Source organism: Sceloporus occidentalis, unplaced genomic scaffold (genome assembly GCF_023333645.1).
Source record: "Sceloporus occidentalis isolate IW3139 unplaced genomic scaffold, rSceOcc1.0.p SCAF_2, whole genome shotgun sequence".
NCBI lineage: Eukaryota > Metazoa > Chordata > Lepidosauria > Squamata > Phrynosomatidae > Sceloporus > Sceloporus occidentalis.
This window is the reverse complement of record NW_028316982.1, coordinates 105,658,506-105,685,549: the sequence shown is the minus strand read 5'-3', so window position 1 is coordinate 105,685,549 and position 27,044 is coordinate 105,658,506. Positions and strand designations below refer to the sequence as shown.

General features: G+C 39.3%; 1 protein-coding gene across 3 annotated transcripts in view; it reads right to left on the bottom strand.

Moving 5' to 3' along the window:
- Positions 1 to 27,044, bottom strand: part of JMJD1C (jumonji domain containing 1C) — a 169,564-nt gene that overhangs the window by 98,046 nt on the left and 44,474 nt on the right. For all 3 annotated transcript variants that reach the window (XM_089510532.1, XM_089510531.1, XM_089510530.1), the window contains exon 2: positions 13,869 to 14,033. The gene's annotated coding sequence lies outside the window, so the exon portion shown is untranslated. The remainder of the gene's footprint in view (positions 1 to 13,868; positions 14,034 to 27,044) is intronic.

Genomic DNA, 27,044 nt, shown 5'->3' with positions numbered 1-27,044 from the left:
GAAAGAGCTTAAGAAACTCAAGTCCAGATGTTATGGAGGCCCAAGCATGGTGGAAGTGGGCCAGGGGATCCCTGAGGTGGGTTGACAAAACGGAGTGCACTGGGGTTTTTCTTTTTGTGGAAGGGCTTGTATTTCTGTTTTTGCTGGCGCTTTCCTTTTTGTTGGGATGGGAACTGCTGTTGCTGATAGTCTGAGGACTGGTTGGATCTACCCTGGTTGGAAGGGTAGGGGGATCTTTACCATCCTGAACGACGTTGAGAAAAACGAGAACAAGAGGTGGAGGAAGAAGACATACCATATTTACGGGCCGTGTTCTTCATTTTGTTCTTGAAATCAAATTTTTCATCAGTCTCTTTATGGAAGAGTCCCGTGGCATCGGAGAGGAGCTCTTCAATAGCTTGTTTGGCCTGAGGCGTGAGGTCCGAAGACCTGAGTCAAGAATGGCATCGGAAGGCCAAGGAGCCCGAAAGCTGTTGGGAGGCACAGTTAGCAGAGTGTCAGGCCGCTGAAATCTGGTGCGAGGCCAATGTGTGGGCCTCTGCGTGGATGGCCATGGCCGTCCGTCTCTTGTCCTCAGGGAGGTCTTTGTAAAGAGGAAGAGCTTTTTCCCAAAGCTGCTGTTGGTAGGCAGCCATGCACGCTGAATAGTTTTGGATGTTACGATCCAAGACTACGGAGGTGCAGGACTTTCGTGCCATGGAGTCAAGCTTACGACTGTCTTTGTCACTGGGGGTCAGAGCCGTCTTTGGGGTCGAGTGGACCTGGGAGGCTTCCACGATTGCCAAGTTAGGGCGAGGGTGTTCAAAAAGCTAGATCTCTTCCGAGGGTGAAATACGGTAGAGATTATCCAATTTCCTGGTGGAAGGCTGGGCCACAGACAAAGTGGGCCAAAAACTCTTTGCAGTTCTGGACATGGGAGGCAGAAATGCAACAGAGGTCAGAGTTGGAAGTTTGTCGTGAACCCTTTCATCAATAGGGTCGAGAGCCTGAGAGTCTGCATGGAGGACCTCGATGTTCAAAGCTTTGCCCATCGTAATCATCTGCTCCAAAAAAGAGAAGATGTCGTTCGAAGAAGAGGGCATCTCAAGAAGACCCAGAGAGCGTGGCTGGAGAGGCTGGGCATAATCCGAGATGGAGTGGTCCGTGGATTCAACAGAGAGTGATCTGGTTCTGGTCCGGGCCGAGAGGGCCTGAGAGGCTATCGGTACTGGCAACGAAGGGCAGACTTGCAAGGAGACAGCAGAGGTCGACTGCACAGGATGGGCCGGTTCCACTTGGGAGACGGAGGAGAGGCGAGATCGAGATGGAATGGATGCAGCAGATGACCTTGGTGGAGGCAAGGTGGGTTCAACTGGTTGGAAAGTTGAGATGAACCGGCCACCACACACTTCAGATGGACCAAGAGGCAGGAAGTAAGAACCCGTAGCTTGATCAAAGACGACGTCCTGTCTGGTGGGTTCAGGAATGACAGAGGATGTGTCATAATCTTGTTCATCCTCGAAGTCAACGACCTCTGAAGTCTGGGAGATTCGTTCTGGGATCACTCCGTGGGTGAGAGGGGAGGCTTCCTCTTTGCCCTCTGAAAATTGGTAGGTATAGGCGAGGGAATGCAAGAAGGTGGTCATTTTGGGCCGGACCTGAGTCGGGACCGGGAGACGTCTGGGTCAGAGGTGCTGGTTGGGCATACAGTACTGAAGCCAGGTCGGTGTCGGCTGGCTGGGGTGGCACGTCAGTATGGGATTAGCGTCGGAGTCCGCAGAAACATGAGGCTTTTTTGCAGGGTGATGGGATGAGTCTTAGACTTGTACTTCTTTTTGTCCGGTTTGGAGAACTCAGAAGGCTTACTCCTCTTTGATGAGGATGGGTGGCCAGCCACATCCTGGTCAAAGAACCTCGGTTTGTCTGGGGTTTGGGACTCAGAGACATCCATATGGGGTTTGCCCTCGGCTGCAATAGTTTGGCTCGGAGGAGACAAGGGGGTACTGCCCTCGGCAGCAGTAGCCTTGGCAGGGACCCCAGAAGCCAGAGATGAGAGCTTGCCCTTAGCTGCAGCAGCCTTGGCAGAGGCTCTAAAAAAGGAGGGAGGCCTCAAAATTTGCGTGTAGAGCATGGATCTGAGGCGCATCTTCCTGGCCTGTGAAGTGAAAGCCATGCAATGAGGGCAGGAAGCGGGGGCGTGACCCTTGCCCAGGCAGAGGTGGCACAAACAATGTCTGTTGAGTGCCAGAATGTTGGTCCCACAATCAGAGCGCTTCTTAAAACAGTGCGCAGACATTTTCAACAAAGCCAAGGGACGAAGAGAGAGACTAGTCAAGGAGTCCGAGTTGTTACCATTAACAGAGTCCAAAACCATGTCCAAATCACAATCCAAAAGAGTTGTCAAAGGCAAAATGAAGTCAGAGCAAACGCAGAAGACAAAAGCGAAAGCTAAGGAAGGAGCGATTCCTGACGAGGTTCCTAAGCTGCTCATGCGGCGGACAAAAGGAACTGAGAAAGGGTGGTAAGACCTCCTGCCTATATAGAGGGTGGGCGGAGCTACTGCCAAAAAGTCTTCCCTAGCGATTCCAGTAGGATCTGGAAATGCTGCGCAGATGCAGAGTAACCCATTTGTGTGCTTCGCAGAGACCACGAAGAAGAACACTGATGCTGACAAACTTTAACTATATAGTGTTTATCAATGTGGTGGAGGATCTATGCATAAGAGATTAAGCATGTCATCTCATAACCCCAAGGGAGGAATCATGTGGCCTTCCAGATGTTGTTGGGCTCCAAGTTCAAGTGGCCCTAGTAAGCACAGCCAATGGTGATAAATGTTGCAAATTACAGGCCAAAAATATCTGAAAGGCTGAATTATTCCCACATGCAGGAATGGTAGGCATATTGGTCTTTGGTAACACCTGAGTGTTTATAGGCAGATGGAAGTACAAGGATGGCTACAACATTTATGTCCAGCCTGCTTGCTTTCACTTTGAGGGCTTTGGGTGGTTTTGTTCAAAAATGAGAAAATTTTAAAAGACAGCATCTCTAATGATAGTATACCGGATGCTGCCAGTCCATCCTGCTGTATGTTTTGAGCAGACAAAAATAAAATAAAATGTCAAACTTTCACTGATATAAATACAAAGCTTTTCTAATTTAAACCCATGAATGTGAGTTAGTCAGTCATGGAGCTGGCTCATGGCTATTTCATTTCAATCAATTACAGCAGATGTTAAGCAAAAATTAGTAACAAGTACATGTGACCAAAAACTAAATATTTTAAATACAGAATGAAAGTGACTGCATCACTGGTTTATTTATGATACTAGCATTATAGATATTGAGGTATACAAACTTTCACACCTGACAAGCTTCTTTTACAATTCCAGAATTTTAGTACACTATTTCATTAAGCCACCATTTGTTTTATCTCACCATCAGACATTAACTGCCAAGCAATCCATACCATAACCATTTCTCCCTCCAAAATACAAACAGAGCTCTCTTTGTTTCTTGGCAATGCCAGTTCCCCTATGGACCAGGACAGCACACAGAACTACACTTAGCAAACAATCCATGACCTTCAATTACTGTCTTGGCTTACAGCCACCAAACTAGTGTATTTCGTCTAAGAGTGTGCCCTGTTTTACAGAACAGTTATTCAATGTGATTCAAACGTTCTAACAAAAGCCCAGATTTCATTTGTTAAAGAAAATTTGATCCTAACCATTTCTAATTTTGGGGGAAAAAAGTGCTTGCAGACATATTTTGGATTCTCCCATTTGAGCATGTAATATATTAGTGAAAGTTCTCTGAAGTATGAGTTTAGTTTTATGCACCCTGCAAAATGTTTAAAAACACATTTGACTTAGTAAATAGTTCCTAAGTCTGAAAAAAGCTGAATTAAATAAAAACATATTTTTCTGCTCCAAGGAATTCTTAGGAACTTTTATCGAGCAGCGTTACTTGCATGTGCTATTGTTTGTTCATTAACATCTACAGAAATTGTGGGAAGTGTTTATATATAACTCTGCTAGGGAACTGCTCTGTACTGCCAACAGCAATGCTTCACTGCAGCTCCTTTGCTCTTTGTGTAGAGCAAGATGGATAGCCAGCTGGAGGGCTTTTATCCGCAGGTTGGCTGACAGCCAGCACTGAAAATGTGAGTCACTTCTGGAAGACTAATGGCATAACAGACACAGAGAAAGGAAAATTAAAAATATACACTTCCTTTAAAAGTAGTTTCTACTTTAATGCACCTTTTAAAATTTTAAAATTCAGGACACTACCACCTACAATCATTTAGTCCATATCTGTATATTATTGTGAAAACTGAATGAGGAACTGTTAATATACTGCTAAGCACAGCCACATTTTAGGTTAACTTGAACACGCAACAACAACAATAATTTATTTCTATCCTGCTTTTCTGTTAACGAACAATCAAAGTTACAATTAATCCAAACAAGGTAAGCAGACAAGCATGTCACCCCTAGGCAAGTTGGTCCTACTAAAGTAAACCTTTCAAATTACCTCTGTATCCGCGGAGCATACATTCCAAGACTTTGTACAGATAAAAGCGAACTCTACATATTTTCATGCTCAGCTTGAAAACATGCTTTTATGTTGTGGTGCTGCTTGCACAGAGTGCCCTGGATTTCATGTAAACAACCCACTCATGCACAGTACCTAGGGTGCCACTGAGGACAATAAGGAGGAAAGTAAGGCTGCTCCCTGCTATCACCTATCTTGCAGAGAAGCCAGCACCTGCCTTGGCTGCATTCAGCTCACCATTTCTGATTTATGGTGATCTAAGATGAACCTATTCCCTAGTTTTCTAAGGCTGAGACAGTGTGACTTGTTCAAGGTCACCCAGTGGGTTTCCAGGGCCAAGTAGGCATTCAAAGCCTGGCCTCTAGAGTCATTGCCCAACACTCAAACTACTATACCATGCTGGCTCCTTTTCCTATATACACTTGTTTTTACCTTCCCACCATCATGTGCTAACCATGCAAATCTCTTCCATTGAACTTGACTCAACCAATGGTTGCCATTTATTTATTTCTGCCCACTTCACCCCAACTTTTTTCCTGGAACTGATCTCACATTGACTACTATGTAGAACTTTCTATTCTTCCCTTCTATAGCACCACAAACAAACTGAAAACTGACTATGAAGGGGTTTCTAGCTTTCCAGAGTTGGTTTAGGAAGCACCTTAGGAATAAGAACTCTGACTGAGGTGGGGATCACTCCCTCCCAGTTACACTGGATTCTGCTGTGGCAGTCCATCACTAGATCCTGTCCTTACTTTGAAAAATGCAGCCAAGCTTCCTCTATTAATTGCTCGTTCAAAGACTCAAAACCTACAAGACACCACCAACTACTTCCCAAGCAAGTCACTGGAGACGGAGACCCACCTGCTTCAAGGAGCACTGGGAAAATGCAGTGTGAAGGCTGAAAAGAGCAGCTGATATAGCTGGCTAGAAGCTGAGCATGACCAGGAAACAACAGATGGCAACCAGGTGGGGGAGAGGGTGTTACTATTCTTATCCCACATCTCTGTAGCCCCAGGAGCTTTTGGACATCCAGTGGGCTCCGTGCTTTGGACATATTTATGGCAATGATCAAGTACTATCACCCATAAAAAGAACAGATCACCCATTTTTCTTCCATCACAGGTTGGTTGTAATTCTAGCTGATAAGACATTGTTGTTATTGCTGCTGCACAGCATAAAGCAAGGAGAGAAAGGGACTGGGATAATTATTCTCTGTTTTGCACTCTGTGGATGCTGTCCACAGACTCTCTTAGCTAGAAATCTCACTGTCAAAAGAAATGCAATGCCTCACTTCTTTTAAAGTGAAAACATGTGGAAAGAGCTGCTGGAAGGAGGCATCATTAGTGATAATACAGGTAACATTCGAATTCACTACTGCTTTTTTGGTGAGCGTGTATGTAATTTCCTTGTAACAGAAAAGCACACTTTTGAAAATGTATTCTGATTTCTTTATGACAATTCTATATTGTAAAGTGTTAAAAAAACATACACAAATGTAAACGTCATTGGAAGGACAGACTAGTAAAGCTTCACAGGTGCCAGAATTCAGGTGATAACATCTTGTATAATACCAAGATTCTCTCCCAAAAGCCAATCTTCATCCTCCTCTCTCTCATGCCCAACTGTCTGAGCTCTGCAATGTGTCTGGGTCTAAAATTAATAGCTTTCCATCCTCTGGAGAAACATTTTTGTTCAACTACTATTTCTTGCTTCCATACTTTCTCAAACAAATTTAGGAAATGAATTGGGATTTTCTGATTTTAAATTAAAATATTCACAAGATCAATACCCACACTATGTTCACTATGTTCCAAAGGGATACAAATTATTATTTTTATTATTATTATTATTAAAGATCTGCAAGCTTTTACAGGTAAAATAAGAGATGGGCGGGTCTACCACCAAAAATCTATCTAGTGATTCTAGAAAGTTTCAAATGGCTCTGCACAGCAGTAGGAAGACCCATTTGTGTGATTCACAGACACCACAAAGAACTAATTTTCCCGAAAAACATATTGATTTAAAATCAATATATTCTGCAACCTTGTAAGACTGAACATTTTTCAGAAATATGTAATGGTGATGAAGCTGATGCCCATGAAGGTAAACTAACCTTATCTGATAGATTCCTTTACTATACACCCATATATATATATATATATATATATATATATATATTGGACTTTCTCCTTCTGATTTGATTTTGGCAGAAGAATAAATTCAGAAGTTTGTTTTAATATGTTTATACAGTTGGCCCTCTGTATCCATGGATTCCACCATCCACAGTTTGAAAATATTTCAAAAATGGTATCAATTCCGAAAAGCAAGTCTTGATTTTGCCAATTTATATAAGGGACACCAGTTTACTACACCACTGTATATGAAGGGACTTGAGCATCCATGGATTTTGGTATCCACAGCGAGTCCTGGAACCAACCTCAGCAGAGAACCAATGGTCCACCATATGTCTTCTTTCTTTGTGTGCTCCCAGTTTCTACATGTCACACTCCTACAAGTCCTCTTTCATCTGAGCCCGTTTATGAACCCATTAGAGATTTAAGATCATCTGGTGAAGATCTTTTCTCTGTCCCAGTAGCCTTGCAGGCTCATTTGGTGGGAACATGAGGCAGGGCCTTCTTGGTGGCTGCTCCCAGACTCTGGGACCCCCTTCCCTAGAGAGGCCAGGATGATCCCGAGCTTGTTCTCCTTCTGATGGCAGGTCAAAATATCAGGTTATTAATAACTAACTAGGATTGGGCCTTTAATGCTGCACAGTTCTGCTTTTAAGGTTGGTAAACTGTCATTTAATGTTTAAACTCCATGATTTATTCAATAGATTTGTAAAACTTCAAAGAACTTAGAAACTTTTTAAGCTTATTGTTGTGCTGCTAACTGCCCTCAAGTTAGTCTTGACTCATGGTGACCCCATAAATAAGACATCTCCAAGCCTTTCTGTCCTCTACTGGTCCTGTAGGCTCATGGTCAGAGTCTCCTCAATTGAGTCTATCCATCTGGTATGTAGTCTTCCTTTCCTTCTATTGCTCTTTCCACCTTTCCTAGCATTATTGTTTTTTTCCAGTCAATGAGTCATCTCTTTTCATGATGTGGCTGAAATATGATAACCTTAGTCATCTTGGCGTCCAGGGAGAGTTCAGGCTTGATCTGTTCTAAGACCAATTTGTTTTCTTTTTTGCTGTCCACAGTATTGTTAGCACTTTTCTCCAACAACACATTTGAAATGAGTTGATTTTCTATCAACTTTCTTCACTATCTAGCTCTCACATCCATACACGGGAGATGGGAAATACAATGACTTGGACGATATTAACTTCAGTGTTCAGGTCGATACCTTTGCACTTTAAGATCTTGTCTAGTTCTTTCTAGTTTTAGTTCTTTTAAACTTATATTTATAATTTTAATGCTTCTGTACTGTTTTTAATTTGTATAGTTTTAAATAGATTGTTATCCCAGGTAGCCACTAGGTGGTATAAAAATGAACAACAACAACAACAACAACAATAATAACCATCATCATCACCATCTGTATTTTGTATTTTAGAATCTTAAAACAACTTTTACAGTTAATTTCTCTATTAGTTTTCCTTCATTTTCACTTACAGAGCAGCTGCTCAATATCAAACACACACACATATTTCTGTTCCAGCTTCCAGATGAACTGAGGGATACTGGGCCATATATTCCACACAACTAAATGTTATCTTGGAATATAGCGGTTTCCAGGTTTATCTTAATTGGAAATTAGAACTGGCAGTTGACAACAGCTTAATTCCTTTGCAGTATGCACTCCTCCTAGAAACCAAAGTGCATGCAGGAGTATTTGCACACACAGGCTGTTTACATACTATTTTGATTACTCAAGCCTCTTCCTTTGTTCTCTATAGAAATAACAGAGCTGCTTCTTTCAGAAAAATGCCAAAGCTGCACTTTGAATGACTACTATAATCATGTTCGCTGTAACAAACAGTAAATGATAAAAGCTACCTTGATTAATAATAAGTTATCAAGATAGAGCACTATTCTGAAAGCTATCATTCAGTATAATTTCTCATGTTTATCTTTGGACAGTGGGGGTCAATGCACATTCGTTTTTAGAGATGACTTGATCACTTACCACATGAAGTATAGACACAAACAAATTCAAGCCCTTTCACCATTTATCACTATTTTCCAGCCTTATTTCCTGTTTGTAATTTTTTAACAACTAATTTTTCCCTAAGACACTAATTTCTCCCTAAGGCACTCCAGGTAGCAATGCAAGGTTCATCTTCATTTTATCTTCACAACAACTATCTGAGATTACTTGTAGGTTGAGCAAGTCACCCTTCATGGTGGGAAAGGGATGCAAATTTAGACCCACCAAAACCTTATTTCACACTGGGGTAACACCTCTTACCATAGTATGTACATAACTTTTAAGTCTAACGCAAATGGAATGATATATCTGTTTTACTGATTTTTTTAAAAATACATTGGTCCACAGCTGATGCAACAGCATTACCAAAGCCAATAACTAATGCCTCTTGAACAACAACTTTTTGTTTGTTTCAAGCTGCATTCTGCATTAGGCTGCATCACATCAATCCACACTTTCCCACTGATGACAGGTTTCCTCTATCTTATGGTCACTGTAGATCTTTGAAACAGGAAGAAAAATTAACAGTAAACATATACAATAAAATTGTATTTTTAAAGTCCTATAAAAAATTGAAATTATGTTGACCTGTACACTGCCACACAAATGAACTGACAATTAGTCACAGTGAAGCTAAAATTGTTTCTTTTTAAATGAATTTCTTCAAGGAAATGTTTCTTACATATGAAGAAGCAATGAGGAAGTAACTCTGGGAGTCACAGCACCCTCACATAACCTTGGTGTGTGCTGGAAATTGCAGAGAATCCACAGGACATAGAGGCTGCTCACTGAAGCACAAACAAACAGAGTCTTGTTCCCATTTCTAACCAAAAGCATTTCTTCTGTACCATTACAACTGCAATAAGTAGCCAGAATCTACACAGAAAACCCCAGAATAGATATCTTCTTTTTATTTCTTGCACACCAAAATCAAACAGTTTTATAAAGGAACTATGTTCAAATGGCAATAAAAATGTTTCCCAATATTTCATACACTTCAGCACATTCTATGCCTTCTATAGCAATTGTAACAGAAGAATATTTTTGGATAACATGCCCCAAGGCAAATTTCACATATGGCAATAAAAATATTGTAGGTGTCAATGACTTCTTTGTGACAATGTACTGCACAGACCAACCTAAATTTATGGAATCTATTCTGTCCTTATAATAAGTAAACCAATCAGCTGCCATCATTTTTGATTTAAAAAAAAGGAAAGAACTGAATAATATTTTATAATCCCTCAACCAGGACAGCAGTAACACAATCTCAAGATAGCTCATAAACTTGAGGAAACAGCATTGACTAAAATCACACACACTAGAAGACATAATGACATAACCCAGGATAGATTACTCCATAAGGCAATATTCAAGATGGCTAGACTCATTATTTAATTTACTTCATTAAGCAAGTACCAGTAGCCACCACAATACAAGAAACCTAGCATGTTCAAAATACAATTAATCTATGGGATATCCTTTAAAAACTGTGGCTCCCATACTTTCATCCTTCAGGTATTTTGAATTTCAGTGGTTTGGGAACCACTGCTTCAAAAGAATCGATCAGAAGTGCCAACTGAATTTCTTGTTAAAGATAGGATTTTTCCTGGGCCTAAAAAAACCCAGAGGGGATGAGCATGGCAAAATTCCTCACCATACGTCATAGGTGGATACGGAGGTCCATTTTCAGCCCCCCCCCCCATGAAATATTATAAAAAAACATTGGGGTGATGGGAGGACTTCATGTGGCCCATGGGTCACACTTTGTCCTCTAATAATAATAATAATAAAAAAACTTTATTTCTATACCGCTTTTCCTGTGATCGAAACGGTGTACAACAAGAATATATGTACATAGACCTTAAAAATATAAAATCCATAAATCTCAATATACATAAAAACATGCAGCCAAGAGTTTTTCAGTCAATGATGTGCAAGTCTATCAAGAATAATGACTACAAAGAGTCAGACGGATATGCCAATCGAAATAAATGTGTCTTCAGAGCCTTTTTAAAGGCATCCAAAGTGGAGCAGGCTTGGATTTCATCAGGAAGATTATTCTAGAGAGTAGGTGCTGTCGATGTGAATGACTTCTTGTGAGTTGTTGACAACCTCACTCTCGGACTTTCTAATAAGAATTTCCCTGATGTTCTGAGAGTGCGGGGCGGATTATGTGGAAGAAGGCGCTCCTTCAAGTAGCTCGGGCCCAAGCCATGTAGGGCTTTATAGGTAATGACCGACACTTTGTATTGGGCCCGGAAGCTAATGGGCACCCAGTGAAGAGATTTTAATACCGGAGTTATATGGTCTGCCCTAGATGTTCCAGTGACCAACCTGGCTCTAGACATGTACTTACTAGAAACCATTTTTCACACAGAGTATTTTAATACAAAATTATGTAAACTGATATAATTATATTGATTGCTCTATGTTTTCATATCCATTCAAGCTGTAGTTCAACAGTGCTTGATAAACCATCACATACATTTTATTCAACAAGGGAGCAATTATCGCTCTAAGATCACATACATCTGAGTGGAACATGCCACACTATGCTCAGTCTCAAACCAAGAAATTCCATACCCAAATTATGCTGGAGAAGAATAATAGTGCTGCATCATATACAGATATAACACATTTTCCATTCTAAAAAGGTCAACACCTATGGCTATCTTCTTTATTGCAAAGCACTAATCCAATAGATTCACAGTAAAAATGCAAGGAATGCATTCCAGAGCCACCAAAATTTCAGCTGCAGTACAGACTGTTTTGCCTGAGATCCTGAATACATCATTTTTCAAAGCGATGGAGAACAAAGCAGCTAATGATCTTTCGCCATAAAACCAGCTTTTCAACAATACTTCTTGAGTTATCAACTTCTCATATTTGATTCTCTAAAAGATTCAAACAGACACAGAAGAAACTAATGCCTTTTAATACAGTGGCAAATTAAATTCCAAATATGCAGCTTACGTTTCACTGAAATGTGTGAAAAACATGGCATCCTTTTCCTGATAACGTTCAGTGATATAAATATGAATGCATCTACAGTTTCCTAAAAATAAGAAATGTGCAGACTATTTGCAGGATCACGTCTGTGCAAAACAAAAAACAAAACAAAACAAAACAAAAAAGACAAGTGAACCAATTGCTTCAGCAAGATCTAGTAGGAAATACGTTTCTTAAAAAATCTATGTCTTATGTTTTAGCCCATATAGGAATGAAGTCAAGCTGCTAAAATCAGAACAACAATGGGGACAATTTTTGTGGCTATTTTGGAATAGGCTTTATTATTTTTCAGAACATACTTTCATCTTTTTCCAATAATTACATTGGACTTAATCCATGTATTTTAAAGAAGAAATGCATAAAACTAGTCCTATGAGGCTATGTGTTTTGTTATACCTAGGCAACTAGGACATTTGGTAAAGTCATAAGCATTTTTTGAAATACTTTCTTTTTATAAACGCACAAGTTTGAATTATAATGAATGGAACATGTGACCTTTGCCTTCAGCCTAAAGAATATTTCTCAAAGACACAAGAGCCAATTTATTGCACAGATGTAACATAATAATACAGCAAGAGAAGAACCTTCATTTGTGTGCTAACTAAGCCTAAGTATGTGTTGGTGATGCAGACATAACACATACTGTAACAGTCTGCAGAAAGGTTTGCAATTTCATAGTGTATGGCACAAACAGGGATGTGTTACTTTCCATATTACCCAGCAGGAAGCAATTCTTCCCAGAAGAATAGGAAAGTGTCAGGATTCCTACAGTAATCAGCTGGAGAAGAAATGTTGTGGGTAGTAACAGCAGCAGAAAGTAGAAGCACTAGGCAGAACCAGATCCTGTCTTATCTTGGAAGCTAAGCAGGGTCAGCCCTTGTTAATACTTGGATGGAAGCCTGCCAAAAATACCAGGTGCTGTAGGCTATGTTTCAGAGGAAGGAACCAGCAAAACCAACTCTTGAGTATTCTTTACCTTAAAAACCCTATGGGATTAATGAGGTCGCCATATGTTGTCAGGCAGCTTGCTGGCACAGACATGCAAGTGAGAGAGGACAAAAGCGCTGCATCCATGCACCACTATTTGCAAGGAAATTTGAAGTACATCCAATTTATACAGCTCTTAAAGGGCAAATAGATCAATTATATATACTTTCAGCCATTAAAATAAATTATATTCTAAATTTCCCTCAGAACACAACCATCTGTCAGGAGTGCTTAATTTGTTTATTCTTGCATGGCAGGGAGTTGGACTGGATGGTCCTTGTGGTCTCTTCCAACCCTATGATTCTATGAAACTGTTGAAGTTGCTCTCTATTACTGAAGCAGAAATGACAGTTATAAAAGATTTCTTCTCCAGATCCAGTCCTAATCTATGTTTAGCAGACTAGAAAGCTCTCGTGGTCCAGAAGTTCAGTTCAGAATTTCAGGGAAAATCTTCAGCAGCCAGGACCCCCTATGGATACCAAAATCCATGGGTGCTCAAATTCCATTATATACAATAGGAAGTATAATGGTGACCCTTACATAAAATGGCAAAATTGAGGCTTGATTTTTGGATTTTTAAAATATATCTATTTTCAAGCCATGGATTATGGAATCTGTGGATACAGAATCTGCAAATACAGAGGGCCAACTGTATAATATTTTGAGCACAGATTTCATCAAAAGCTAGTATTTTGCCAAGTCATTTGAGGGGAAACAACAGAGTTCCAGACTATAATACCTTATAATAACTTGTGCATGCATGTGTATGTGCTTTCAAGTTGCCTGTTGATTTATGGCAAATGCATGAACTTCACAGGGTTTTCTTAGGCAAGGAACACTCAGAGGTGGTTTTGCCAGTTCCTTATTCTGAAATGTAGCCTACAGCTCCTGGTATTCATTCACAGTCTCCTGTCTAAGTACTAACCAGGGCTGAACCCGCTTAGCTGGACAAATCAAAAGGTCAAAAGATGACATCCAGTTTTCATGTATTATGTCTTGGCCTATTTGTACACCATTTCAAACAACTAATTATTAAAATTAAAGTTCTAATCAGATCTGCAAAAAGTCTGAAAAATTAGATATGAACACGTCAGTTTATATAGTGAAAGCTTCAAAACTGCACTATTGGATTTTCTAGAATTTCTCTGTTACATGCTTAGAAATAAGTTACAAAACTTACCAATGCAGGCCACTGAATATGCTTGATCTTTGATCCCTGAGTCTGGCTAGGATCCTTTCTCTTTGCCCAGACCAGCTGGTACTCTACCAGGAAGGCTGCAAAATCTTCATAAACTTTAACCCATTCCCGTTTGTCCCATTCAAGGTCATCAAATTCCACATACACCTGGGGAAAAAGATTGGTTGAAGAAGTGTTATTACAGCTATACAAGGAATACACTGGCAGTATGTTTCTTTGATTGTTCAGTTATCTAGACAGATATCTATCCCTCTCCCCAATTTCCCTACTACCCCAGTCACCTCAAGATACACTTCTATTCCAGGATATGCTCTCCCTAAAAACCTTTAACTGGTACTTGAGACTAGAAAAGAGCTAGTTCTGAAGTACAGTATTTTCCGGCGCATAAGACGACCGGGCGTATAAGACGACCCCCAACTTTTGATATAAAAAAATAGAGTTTAGGATATACTCACCATACAAGGCTACCCCTATTCCTTGGAAGCCGGCCGTGCACACACGCGCCGGCTTCAAAGGGGCCTTTGGAGGCCCCTCAGAAGGCGGCGCGCATGCTCTGGGGCCACCGGCTCCCCAGGCCTCCGGAGGCCTGAGAAGCCGGCGGCCCCAGAGAGCGCACCCAGCATACAAGACAGCCCCCGGCTTTTGACCCAATTTTAGAGGGTCAAAAAGTCATCTTGTACGCTGGAAAACATGGTATTAAGAAGGACCACAACTTTGTTTTCATCTACACAAGAAGCAATATGATCCCTATCTGTAGCACTGTTAAAAAGCTGCAGCTCTCAAAAACTTTTTCAAAAGGCAGAAACACTTATAATATATTGCAGTAATAACTTTACGAAGAAAGCCAGAAGGAAAAGTCAGTAGAGGCCCTTCAGACAACATTCTCTTTCATGGGCAGTGTGGGCTATCAGCCCCAGCGGAAGGCAATGGCAAACCTCCTCTGAACAAATCTCATCAAGAAAACCCCATGATAGGATGCCTTAGAGTTGCCATAAGTTGGAAACATATTTAAGGCACACAACAACAACAACAACAACAACAACAACATGTATACACTGCCTAGATTAGTGATGTAGCCCAGCCTTCTTCCTTCTGTAAGAATTTATAGCAAGTGATGCCAAATGTAGATCAAGTGGTACCCAAAGCATTAGCTGTTTTGGCTACTGACTTATTTATTTATTTAATAGCCCATCTTTCTCCAAGTACATACAGGATCAATGGTGGTATATGTTTTTAAATCATAATACAATTTAAAAACTCTGAATACAAAAATTAAAAAACAAACTAAAATTCTATTTAAAAAACACAAGTTAAAACATACCAACACACTAAAGACCAAAAAGCTTCCTTAAATAAAAATGGCTAGTTGTCAGCGGAAAGATAGCAGGGAGGAGGGCAACTGGACCTCTGGGGGAAGGAAATTCCATAACTTGGGAGCAGCCACCAAGAAGGCTCTCTTATGCCCTCACCAGATGTGCCTGGGATGGTGGTGAAACCAAGAGCAAGTCTTTCTCTGCAGATCCTAAGATCACTGGCAGGCTCTTATAAGGAAATGCAGTTTGCAAATATAGTCGGCCCTTCTTATACACGGATTCAAGCATACATGGTTTGAAAATGTTTTTAAAAAGTATAAATTTCAAATATCAAACCTTGATTTTCCATTTTTTAAATAAAGGATACCATTTTGCTATGTCATTATATTTAATGGGACTTGAGCATCCATGGATTTTGCTATCCATGGGGGATCTTGGAACCAAACCCCAGTGTATAACAAGGGTCCTGGCTATCAGAGACAGGAGATATTATCATTGCTATTAATTTTTATTTATGATTTTATTGTAAAACCCTATAAAGAGTCAAAGAGATGCATAAGATAAGTAAAAAGATGGTCAGAAAAACACCTAATGTTTCCAGCTGGACAGAACAACATAGGAATGTTGCTAAGCAGGGAGGACAACGGATTGCACTACCTGCAAATTATCTGTTAGATAGAAACTATGAGTTCAGAGTAATATGCAAATCCCTCAAAGTCATAGATGGTAACATGCAAAGTGTCCTTCATAAGAAGTTCAATACTCTGGATATTTGGAATCTGAACACAATAATTTTAGCATGGTACCAGTAGCTTCTATTAAAATTTCTTTTTGGTATTTTTAATATTTAGATTTTACAATATTGTACTTAAATGATACCTTATTATTCCCACTAGGCAGAAAAATACCCAGTACAAATTCCACTTATGCAAAGGTGTAGCAGATTTTAAAAAAATGTGGCCCAATAGTGACTTCAATGGAAGTCAAGCCTTGCAACAAATAAAAGATTGCTCTTCAATTTCTACAACAAACTGACTGCGATGGTCTTTCCTAATCTGGAATACTCTGGATTAGTTTGAATCACTGCCAGCAAGATTGGTTAGACCTGTTTTGTATATACAGCTATACAGCTATACCTGTATTGCTGTGAACAAGAGTCCTGCATAGCACTTCTACTCTATGCATATGCATTTCAAACCCATGCGCACGCACACAGCCAAATACACTCACACTATAGGAGAAATGCCACAAGCAGCAGAACAAGTCTGACAGAAAGAAGAGAAGATAATAAAACATAACACTGTTGCAAAGTTATGCCCCCTCCCTGTCATTGTGCAAATGGAAGCAGAGTCAACAGCAGAAAGAAGCAAACAATTAAACCAGAAAGGCCAAAAGTGTTAGCAGCCAAGCCCAATTAGTGTTCAATAGTGAAAAGAGTTAGATACCAGAGCATGTTTCCCCCCTAAGATTTAATCATAGCCTTGTATAGTGCTGACAAGAGACTCCAACAGCCAACTTGTTAAGTACTATTACCATCAGGCTAGACTTTCCATGTTATTAAAACATAAGGGGGGCTTGAATCCTTACTAAAAAAAAAAAAATCCCAAGGATTTAATTCATTATTCTCTGAAGACAATGTACTAAAATAAGGCAATATTCTGGAAGCAGGAAAAGAGCAAGAAAACTGGAAAAAAACATACAGATGCTTGATGCATATTTTAGAGTTCTTAATTTTCTGGCAAAGTATTGTTAATAGATGTTGGAAAAAGTATCCATGCAAGAAAATACTGTCATTCATACCAAACAAATGACGTTGGGAAGAAAAGCGATCCAACGGCAAAAGGAGAAAGTAGGATGGCTTTATAATGTGCTGGAGGAAGGGGAGCTATTTTAAATTACACACGTATTTGAATGTCAGTTCTTTCAGGTATCTCTAAAATGATAAAACAAAATATATCAGCTAAACACCATATCAGAAAACTGTCCAATGATCATGATTTAAAGTAGCAACACAAAACTGCACCGGAGCAGACTTCTGGAGCATCAGCGGAGTTGTGGTGCTGCAATAAACTACACTTCCCAGAATTCCATAGCATTGAGCCATGGCAGTTAAAGTGGAGACAAACTGGATTATTTCTGCAGTTCGGATGTAGCCTTAGTTTTGATCATACTAAGAGAATGAAGTATAAGAAATATGTTGCATAAAAATGTCCATTTTGCCACAATCAAAATTTCACATCATGTAAACTGTTCAGCCATTTGCAAAATAACAACAAGCTCTGTGTAGGTAAAGAACCAACTACCCATATCTGTGAGCCACAGAGACCACAAAGAACAATTCCACTACTTACAGAATGACAGACTAAGGTCAATATTATATTTAGAAATGAAAGGAGAAATCAAAATGGAACCCTATCGATCTAATCTGGACAGTCACCCATTGCTCAGACTACCTACACAGGATAGGATTCTAGTTCAAGTTGTTGGACCATATTTTCCCTCCTCCCTGCATCCTAAAACCTGCTCCAGCAGAAATCCATTTCACAAGGAAAAATCTGATTGTGTAATGCTGGGTGGATTCCAGAATTTCATTTGTCATTTCACGCCCTTGCTCAGTTTCTTCACATCACATAGTACTACTTTGTTGTTGGATTCTGTTCATCTCTTCTTCATCTGTCTGAGGTAACACTGCCTTCAGCACTCAAGGGTTTGAAGTTTCATTCTCCACCTTTCGGTATTCCTACTACTGTTACAACACACACAGGTAAACCTTGACCCTTGAAGAGCTGTTTGAAAGTGGAACACACTCCTTCGGAGAGTGGCAGAATCTCCTTCTTTGGAGGTCTTTAAACAGAGGCTGATGGCCATCTGTTGGGTGCTTTAATTGTGAGTTCCTGCATGGCAGGGGGTGGACTGGATGGCCCTTGGGGTCTCTTCAAACTCTATGATTTTGTTTCTAGGTCCATAAAACAACAAAGGGTAATAAAGTTAACAGTTTCCATAGCATCAGTTTATAGTAATTAATATTAGACTAAAAAATCATGTTGTGTTCATCAAACAGTTCAAACAGTATAGGCTGTTGCAAATTATGTTCACACAGAGGTATTTCAACCCACAGTCTGTACTTTGCTTTTCAATTTCTCAAATGTAATAAGAAAACAAAATCTAGTCTTATAAATGCATGAACAGAAATATGGTGTTATGAACCCTGAGCTTCAGCACTCTTCTCATCCCCCTACAGCCAGGAAGAAGGGGGGGAAACAAATTTTAGTTTTACTTCAACAGTGGCAGGTGTTGTAATCGTAGTATAGTCTGGAGTCCAAGATGGAAAAGGGCTGGAAAGACAAAAGGTTGAATATAATGATGTTTGAAGAAGATGGTCAAAGTCGAGACCATAATGAGCCAGGATGTTTCTCTGAAGGAGGAGGTCTGGTAAAGATGTTGTTTACAAGGACACTCCTGCTGGGATATGGTTTGGTGAGAGGAGGTGCCTCTTGACTGAAATTTAGATCTAGAAAATGATGATGAAGAGGGCATATCCAGGAAGGTCAGTATTGTTGTTGTTTTTGTTGTTGTATGCCAAATCCCATGTTTTTTACTGTCAACCTAGCCTTGGAAAGGTGATCCATAGCATCACAGGTTTTTGAGTTGAACAGGCCCTCTCCATCCAACAGGAGATCCTTGCTGTGACATTTGGTATCTTTGGCAAGTCCACCAGAGCATAGACATACATAATAACGAAGTATAATTGCCCCTGACATCCCTTTAGAAGCACAGTCAGCAGGATGGTGAGCCAATTGCATTTGTTGTGCTACCCCTGTCATCAAGAGGAGCAACCCCAAGACCTCTCAGTTTACTTTCTGCCTCTGCTCTGAGTAGGCTATTTCTAGAGCTGTTTCTCTGCTCTGGGTTCTTCAATAACATCCTTTCTGTATTCTTATTTTTCATGTCTTTTTCTATTGATTTCTCTTATCTTCTGAGTGCTTCCATTTAAAAAAAAACATTTTGTCTTTCTTGTCTAATTTCTGTCTTTTTCCTTAGGAGGCTAGACAGTGTTCAGGTCATTAGTGATTGGTGGGGACAATGTGATTATGCCACATACTATCTGTACTGAGGACAGTCCAAGGATTTCAAAGGAATCTCAGCTGCCTGGTATTGCTTCTGGGCTTGGCAATGCCAAGACCCCAGGGGCGCAGTATTAAAAAATAGAGGAAAAAGGAGCCCTGGTGGCGCAGTGGTTAAATGCCTGTACTGCAGCCATTCACTCAAAACCACAAGGTTGCGAGTTCAAGACCAGCAAAAGGGCCCAAGCTCGACTCAGGCTTGCATCCTTCCGAGGTCACTAAAATGAGTACCCAGACTGTTGGGGGCAAATTAGCTTACTTGCTAATTAGCTTACTTGCTGTTCACCGCTGGAATAGCGGTATATAAATAAAACAAATTATTATTATTATTATTATTATTAATTATATGGACAGGGGAGAACCTTTTAACTGAGACCACCGTGCAAGTCACCACAATCTCTGGATCCAGGCTTTTCAGACTTGAGACAAGGCCCTAAAATGTTGGAATCCTAATTTGTCACAAAGCAAGAATGCTCTTTTTCTCAGCCAGCACCTTTAACACTAGATATATCATTCACAGTTGACTTCATGGAAATCATCAGGGAAGACTGCCCAAATCTTATTCTTACTAAGAAGCTTTATAATTTACCTCAACAGGTGATAGCAAAACTACAAATCCAAGTGGTAGATGTCCTAGTATTCAATTTATTATTATTATTAATTATATGGACAGGGGAGAACCTTTTAACTGAGACCACCGTGCAAGTCACCACAATCTCTGGATCCAGGCTTTTCAGACTTGAGACAAGGCCCTAAAATGTTGGAATCCTAATTTGTCACAAAGCAAGAATGCTCTTTTTCTCAGCCAGCACCTTTAACACTAGATATATCATTCACAGTTGACTTCATGGAAATCATCAGGGAAGACTGCCCAAATCTTATTCTTACTAAGAAGCTTTATAATTTACCTCAACAGGTGATAGCAAAACTACAAATCCAAGTGGTAGATGTCCTAGTATTCAATTTATGCTAAAGATGGAGAAGACATCTTACCTATCAGATGATTCCTTTTACAGGGAGGCGGAAATATCCTCCAGACCCAGAACGGAGTGAAGAATTTACCCAGAGATGAAGGGTAATTAATGTTTGTTTAGCTTTTATCCACACTGTCAATGGGGAGTTTTTTTCTCTGTAATTTATATGTTTTTGTTAGGAATGGTATACTAGCTACCCTTTTCTTTTCGGCTGTAACGTGGACTGAAGTCTGCTGGGAGTTGCTCCTCTTGGTGACAGTTCACTGTAACTCTACTTCTTGCTCACCAGAATGTTGAGTTGAAGCAACACAGGAGAGGCTGCTTTTGCCTCTACTGCTGAAAAGAAACATCTCACAAGTAAGACATTCCTATTTACATTAAAATAAAAAAGAGCACAGTTTTATACAAACTGCACATCTGAGAATGAACAATGATCACGTGAAATTTCATCTCAGTGGGTTTCTTTTTAAATCAAAATTGTCTCCAATTAAAAGCAACTCTATTTTTTTAAAAGAATATTAGCACCTGGAGGAAAGGATCCAGCCTGGGAGCCAGTAGTACTGTCTAGGAATTCACCAGATAACTCCCATTTTCTTGAAACTTAACTGATAGAGTTTAAAGTGAACAATAGAAGCCCTGTTTTTTTAAACTCCCACAACCAAGCAGCTGCATCTCACCCTTAAAATACTGCTAAAAAGTTGCCTTCATAGAGAGAGTCATGCAACATGCTGTTCTTAGCCAACAGCTCCAGATGGGCTGTGTTTCTTGCTTAATCTGTGTTTTGGTTCTGGTTTTTTTTTAAACTCCCTGAACCTTCCCTTTTTGGCTAAAAACCCCAGAAACTGTAAGAACTATCAGAATGCTTTAACTGCCAAAAGGAGTAACAATCTGAAACACAGTGTACCTTATTTTATAACTCACACTAAAAGGTTCACTTGGCACAGACGTTAACATAGCAACTGAAAAGATATTTCAAATGGTATTGGTTCTTAAGAAGCATTCTCATATTTTTAGAAGATGCAACTTTTATATTAATCTTACAGCTTCTAAAAGTACCTCAACATAGCTTTTGAATTCTAGGACCAGTTTAAAAACCTTTAAAATTGCTATGCTATATTGCTAATATAACGCAGGTTTTCTGCCAACATGATGGGGTGGAGGGAGGGAAGGAGAACTGTCTCGTCTACCGATCACATTGCTTATTGGCAGTTTCTCAAACATCTGTTAAAGGTCAGGTTTCGCCTGGATAAAACCAATCAATGGAACTAGACAACTCTTAACACTATAAGCAACTCCACAGAAAGATAAATTTCTTCACAAAACACCGTGTTCTTTAATGTTAACATTATCTCTCAGTATCCTTACAGGACATCACCACAGTTGGCAATTTACATTTATTATATAACTTCTTTTTTTCTTGTTTCCTTTTGTTGTAAATATTTACTAGTGCTTCGATTGTACATCACATCCTCCTCTTGCTCAATTCTAACATGGAATCAATAGCTGAGAGATTTTCTAAAAGATACACATGTTAAAGACTTGTAATTTTTTAAAACATGAAGCCATTATGGAAAAACTTTGGACAGTAATTTTATTTTGAAGTGTGGCTCACCACTACCTCTCCCTTCCCTTCACTACATGTAACTGCAAATTTTCTAAGACAACCTTAGATCCAAAGCACACTGCAGAAATAATCCAGTTTGAGACCACTTCAATTGCCCTGGCTCAGGGCTAGGGAATCCTGGGAATTGTAGTTTATTGTGGCACCAGTGCTCTCTGATAGAGAAGGCCAAATGTCTCACAAAACTACAGTTCGCAGAATTCCCTAGCATTGAGCCAGGGCAGGCATTATTTCTACAGTGTGTTTTGGACCTTAGTTCATGTTAAAACCCAAGGACCTTGAACTAACCCAGTGCTTTACATGGACAAAATGTCTGTTTTACTTTTGTTTGAAAAGTCAGAAATAAAACATGGATACCAAACTGAAATAAAATTTAATTGACAACTCCTTTTGATATAGTAAAACTTACAAACCAACTTCTAGAAATTATTTCTAATCTCTTTGTATGATTTTTCTTTCAGAAAAGGTCGTAGCTCATTGGTTCCGCAATATATTTGCTAAGAGCATACATAAAAACAGATCTATTACCTTCAAAGCATATTAGCAGACCATTCATCAGAGATCTATTCACAAAAGAACTCTCCTCCTTTTGCTTGATTTATTATTTACTGCAAACAACAGCTTCTGATCAGAACTATGCCATGCCACTAAAAGATACGGAAGGAATTTTCTACCTTAATTCGGCATCATTATTATTCCTACTAGGCAGAAAAATACCCATTGCAAGTTCCACTTATGTAAAGGTGTAGCAGATTTTTAAAAAATGTGGCCCAATAGTGACTTCAAGATGTTGTTGAAAGTTAGCCCTGCAAGAAAATAAAGACTGCCCTTCAATTTCTACAACAAACACTGATTGTGATGGTCTTTCCTAATCTGGTATCCTCTCGATTACCATTTTCATCACTGCCTGCAAGCTTGGTTAGACATGAGAAGGATTTATGTGACATGTAGTCCAATGTATCTGAGGGCATCAAGGTGGGAAAGGTGGATTACACCAAACCTTATAATCTTCCATGATTACTTAAAGTACAAATAATACTCCAATACTGAAAAGCATGTGATAAATGACTGTTTTTATGATAAAATATACTGCACATTATGAATATAACAAACATTATACAAATCATGACTACTACAGTTTCTGCATAAAATAGGTATATATCTAACAAGCAAATCTTTCAAGAAGCATTTTAACTAAATGGGGCCTTTTCTTTAAAAGCCTAAAGCATGGCAAATTGACAGGTACTACAGCAGACTGCTGATAGATTGGTGTTAACACAGTATGACCTTATGTTGCCCTAGCAGTAAGACAAAAAGCAGGAGTAACAGCTGAAACAAAGACTGACCAATACAACAAATGTCACTCTGTAGCATACCTGGAAATACCTGGCTTTAGCAATCAACAATGACAACAATGCTTGCCAACAATGCCTGCCAACAATATTCACGCATCAGCAATGCATGGAAGGTACCAATCAACTTGTAGCAATAGCAAAAATGCCAAGAAGGCTATAGGAAACCTATCCCATGTATCTCCCCCATACAGAGCATACACAGAGTGTCAGGAACATTCAGTAAAAACATCTCATGGTCAAGTAGGGAAGAAAATTGCTTGGAAAATGCAAAGTTGATAGGACCCTTAAGAGAAAGGTTTGAATATTATTGTAACAAAAACAAATCTATATGGACAGTACTCAGAGTACTACAAACAATTAATCTGTATTGACATCTGTCAAGGAAAGGAGTGAGTGGCAGGCAAAGAAGATACCAGATGTCCACTCTTCCAGCTGGGTTAATTTTGAGTTGTTTTACATTTATTTACAATATTCACTGAATTTTATCAGTACTGTTAGATACTCTGAAGGTCCCAATAAAAAGCAGGATAAATACCCACTGAACAAATAAAACAAATGTATAAATGTTATGCCAGGAAGAAAGACTGGACCACACGCACAAAGACATGTAAATACTCTAAGAACCAAGTGCAGAGAAGATCACATTGATTTGATGGTAGCTCTCAAGAAAAGAGGAGATTGGGAATAAAATGTGAAGTGCAAATGTACATCCCAAGGGAAATTCTATCTTGTGTTTTTTCCTACCAACAATAATTTTGGATAGAAAACGCTGATGAATTGGGATCAGAATCCAAGGTTCCAGTTCTAGGAGAAACAGGCAGAAATGAAAATGATGGAAACTATTTTGTCCTTTGCCATCCACACTAGTAGGCATGGGATCCAAGGATCTCAACCATACAGATCAGTACTAGAAAAATATGTGGAATTACAGCCCACTAGAACACCAGATGCTCCAGATGTGATCTCTGGATATGGGAATTTTTTTAAAATAAAAGCTGCTAGAAAGAGTCAAATGAAACAGCTGAGATAGGGAAGTTGATCAGCCTGACTGGCAGGTAACCCCAGATGACCTGTAGTATGCTAAGCACCCAGCATCCCATCTAGTCATACCAGCCTCATACTCATTTGGTTGATTAATAAGATGTACTGTGAAACAACTAGCAGACTATGGTAAAATCTTGCTTCACCCCACACAGATCATGGCAGCAAAAATATTTGGTCTTTGACACCAACTGTAACAGGGGTGAGGGTGCATGGTCAGGAGCATGTATGTATAAGCATCTACTTACAGGGATACAATGCTACTGATGAAATGAGCTGCATTCCACAAAAGGTTATGCCAAATAAGTTTTCTTATTTAACGTGCAACGAGATTCTTTGATGTACACTCTTCTATAAGCACAGAAAAAGAATAATATAGCCCTCATACACCTTGAACGAACTGTTCCTATAATATTAATTTATATGCTTTTACTACTATGATTTGCTGCTCAGTAAATCAGGGTCCTATGTAGCTAGAGTGGTGAAGAGAAAGGCCAGTCACTTAGAATTTCTCCATTGATTCCCATCAGGTTTTTAAAAATACATGCTACAACTTTACATGGACCCTCCTTTCACTGTGAGGAAATTGAGCAAAAATAAGATTTCAAATATATTTTACTCATCCATACCAGCCTCTAGTGATTTTCACTCCAGTATCCACCCATACAATGGGTGTATTCCACAGGCCTACCCCAAACACAGGATCAAAGTATCAGAATGAGAATCTAGAAGGAAATTATTTCTGCCTCAAAGGACTAAAGTTAGGATTATGCATTGTCTGTCATCCCAGAGCCTGGCAGTTCCAGCTCCCTTTCACTTTTTTTAATTGTATGCCACAGCTTGAGCTGATATTGTGCTCATTGATGTAACTGCTGCCTCCAAAACAAAAGGGTACAGAAGATAGCATGCCATTCAAATTTCTGCTTTAATAAGCCACTCTATATACAAAGCTCTACTGTAAACAGGCTGAAAAATCCAACATCCACAAACCACTTAAATGGTTTTCAGTCAGCCAACATACTTTCCATCCTCACTTTGAAAAACCATCACTGCTTTAAAAATAAATTAACACTCATTCTACAGAGCTTTCTCTTCCAATTTTCAACATGGACGGCTATTGTATCAATGGTTCATTTCCACCCCCCAGCCTATTACTTACAAGAACACAAATTATTTTAGGTAGAAAATGAAGAAGGCAAACCACTGGTCCTCTTGACACTACAAAATGCTTTCCCTCATAACCAGTTCAGTCATATTCTGATGGTCCTAATTAATTTGTTAGAAACTTTAAAACTATGTAATGTGAGAAACTGGCATTTTCCCCTGGCTGAGCAGGGATTCAAATGCAGCTGTCCCCAAGTCCTAGTCGAATACTGAAACAACTAAACCACACTGGATTAGTTGAATCACACTCTCATACACAGAGTATATATGGTTTACAACATTAAAAATTCTCTAATTCATTATATCCTGAGGTTCCTGCAGAATAATATGGAGCCCTGGTGGTGCAGTGGTTAAATGCCTGAACTGCAGCCATTCACTCGAAACTACAAGGTTGTGAGTTCAATACCAGCAAAAGGGCCCAAGCTCGACTCAGGCTTGCATCCTTCCGAGGTCGCTAAAATGAGTACCCAGACTGTTGGGGGCAAATTAGCTTACTTGCTAATTAGCTTACTTGCTGTTCACCGCTATGATCTTTGGAATAGCGGTATATAAATAAAACAAATTATTATTATTATTATTATTATTATTATTATTATCACCATCAGGTTCAAACACTGTACTGATAATATTACACAAATGGCAAGGATTACCAATTTCAGAAGAGATCATCCACAATAGGCTGCGGGTTATCCAATAACAGGATTAAACCTATATATAAGAATAAGGCTGGAGAAATTTAAATGATTAACTATTAAAATTAAATTGATCTAATCAAGTTTTTCATTTCAAATCCCATGTATTTGGTAACCATTGGTGCATTTGGTTTAGCACCACGATCCCTTTGAGACCACTACGGGATTGTTATTCGACAACAATATCTGAAACAGCATACTGTACAGGTCTTGTTAATATATAATAGCTCTTTGGATTCAAGTTCTCACACAATACCTGCTTATCCAATGTTCCAAATTAAACTGCAAATGAAAAATACTTTTCAGAAGTTAAACCTGACTGAACTAGAGTTACTTCTCACATTCTAGGAAAACTTACATGCAAGACAAAACAACAGCAACAAAACCAACTATGCTAAAAGAGGAAGGAACTGGCAAAACCAATCGAGTTTAAAAAATGAAGTACACATACTAAAGAAAACAAAAGTAAGAAATCAATCTCATAGTTTGAATCATGTAGAAGAGAATTAGCTACTGGGCATCTCTGAAATGTTGAGATGGCCCAGGTGATGGATACGACTGTGTTGAGCCAATTTTACCTATTAGCACTCAGCTCCTGATATAATGATGAGATTAGGCCATTGAAGCAGCAGAAGTAAAAACTAGAATACAAATGAGAACAAAAAGATGCAGAGAAAGAAACAGAGACTATACTCAACCTCAGAACATCCTACATGGGTATGAAGGCAACAATGAAAATTTATTTTTCTACTGATTTTGTATCTATGCAGTGCTAATCATTACAACTGTTTAAAGTGGTAAGTGATCTGCTTTAAGTCAACAGAATAATAATTGGAACAAAGCTTTTACATTCTGCCATGGTTTGCTAGCTAAG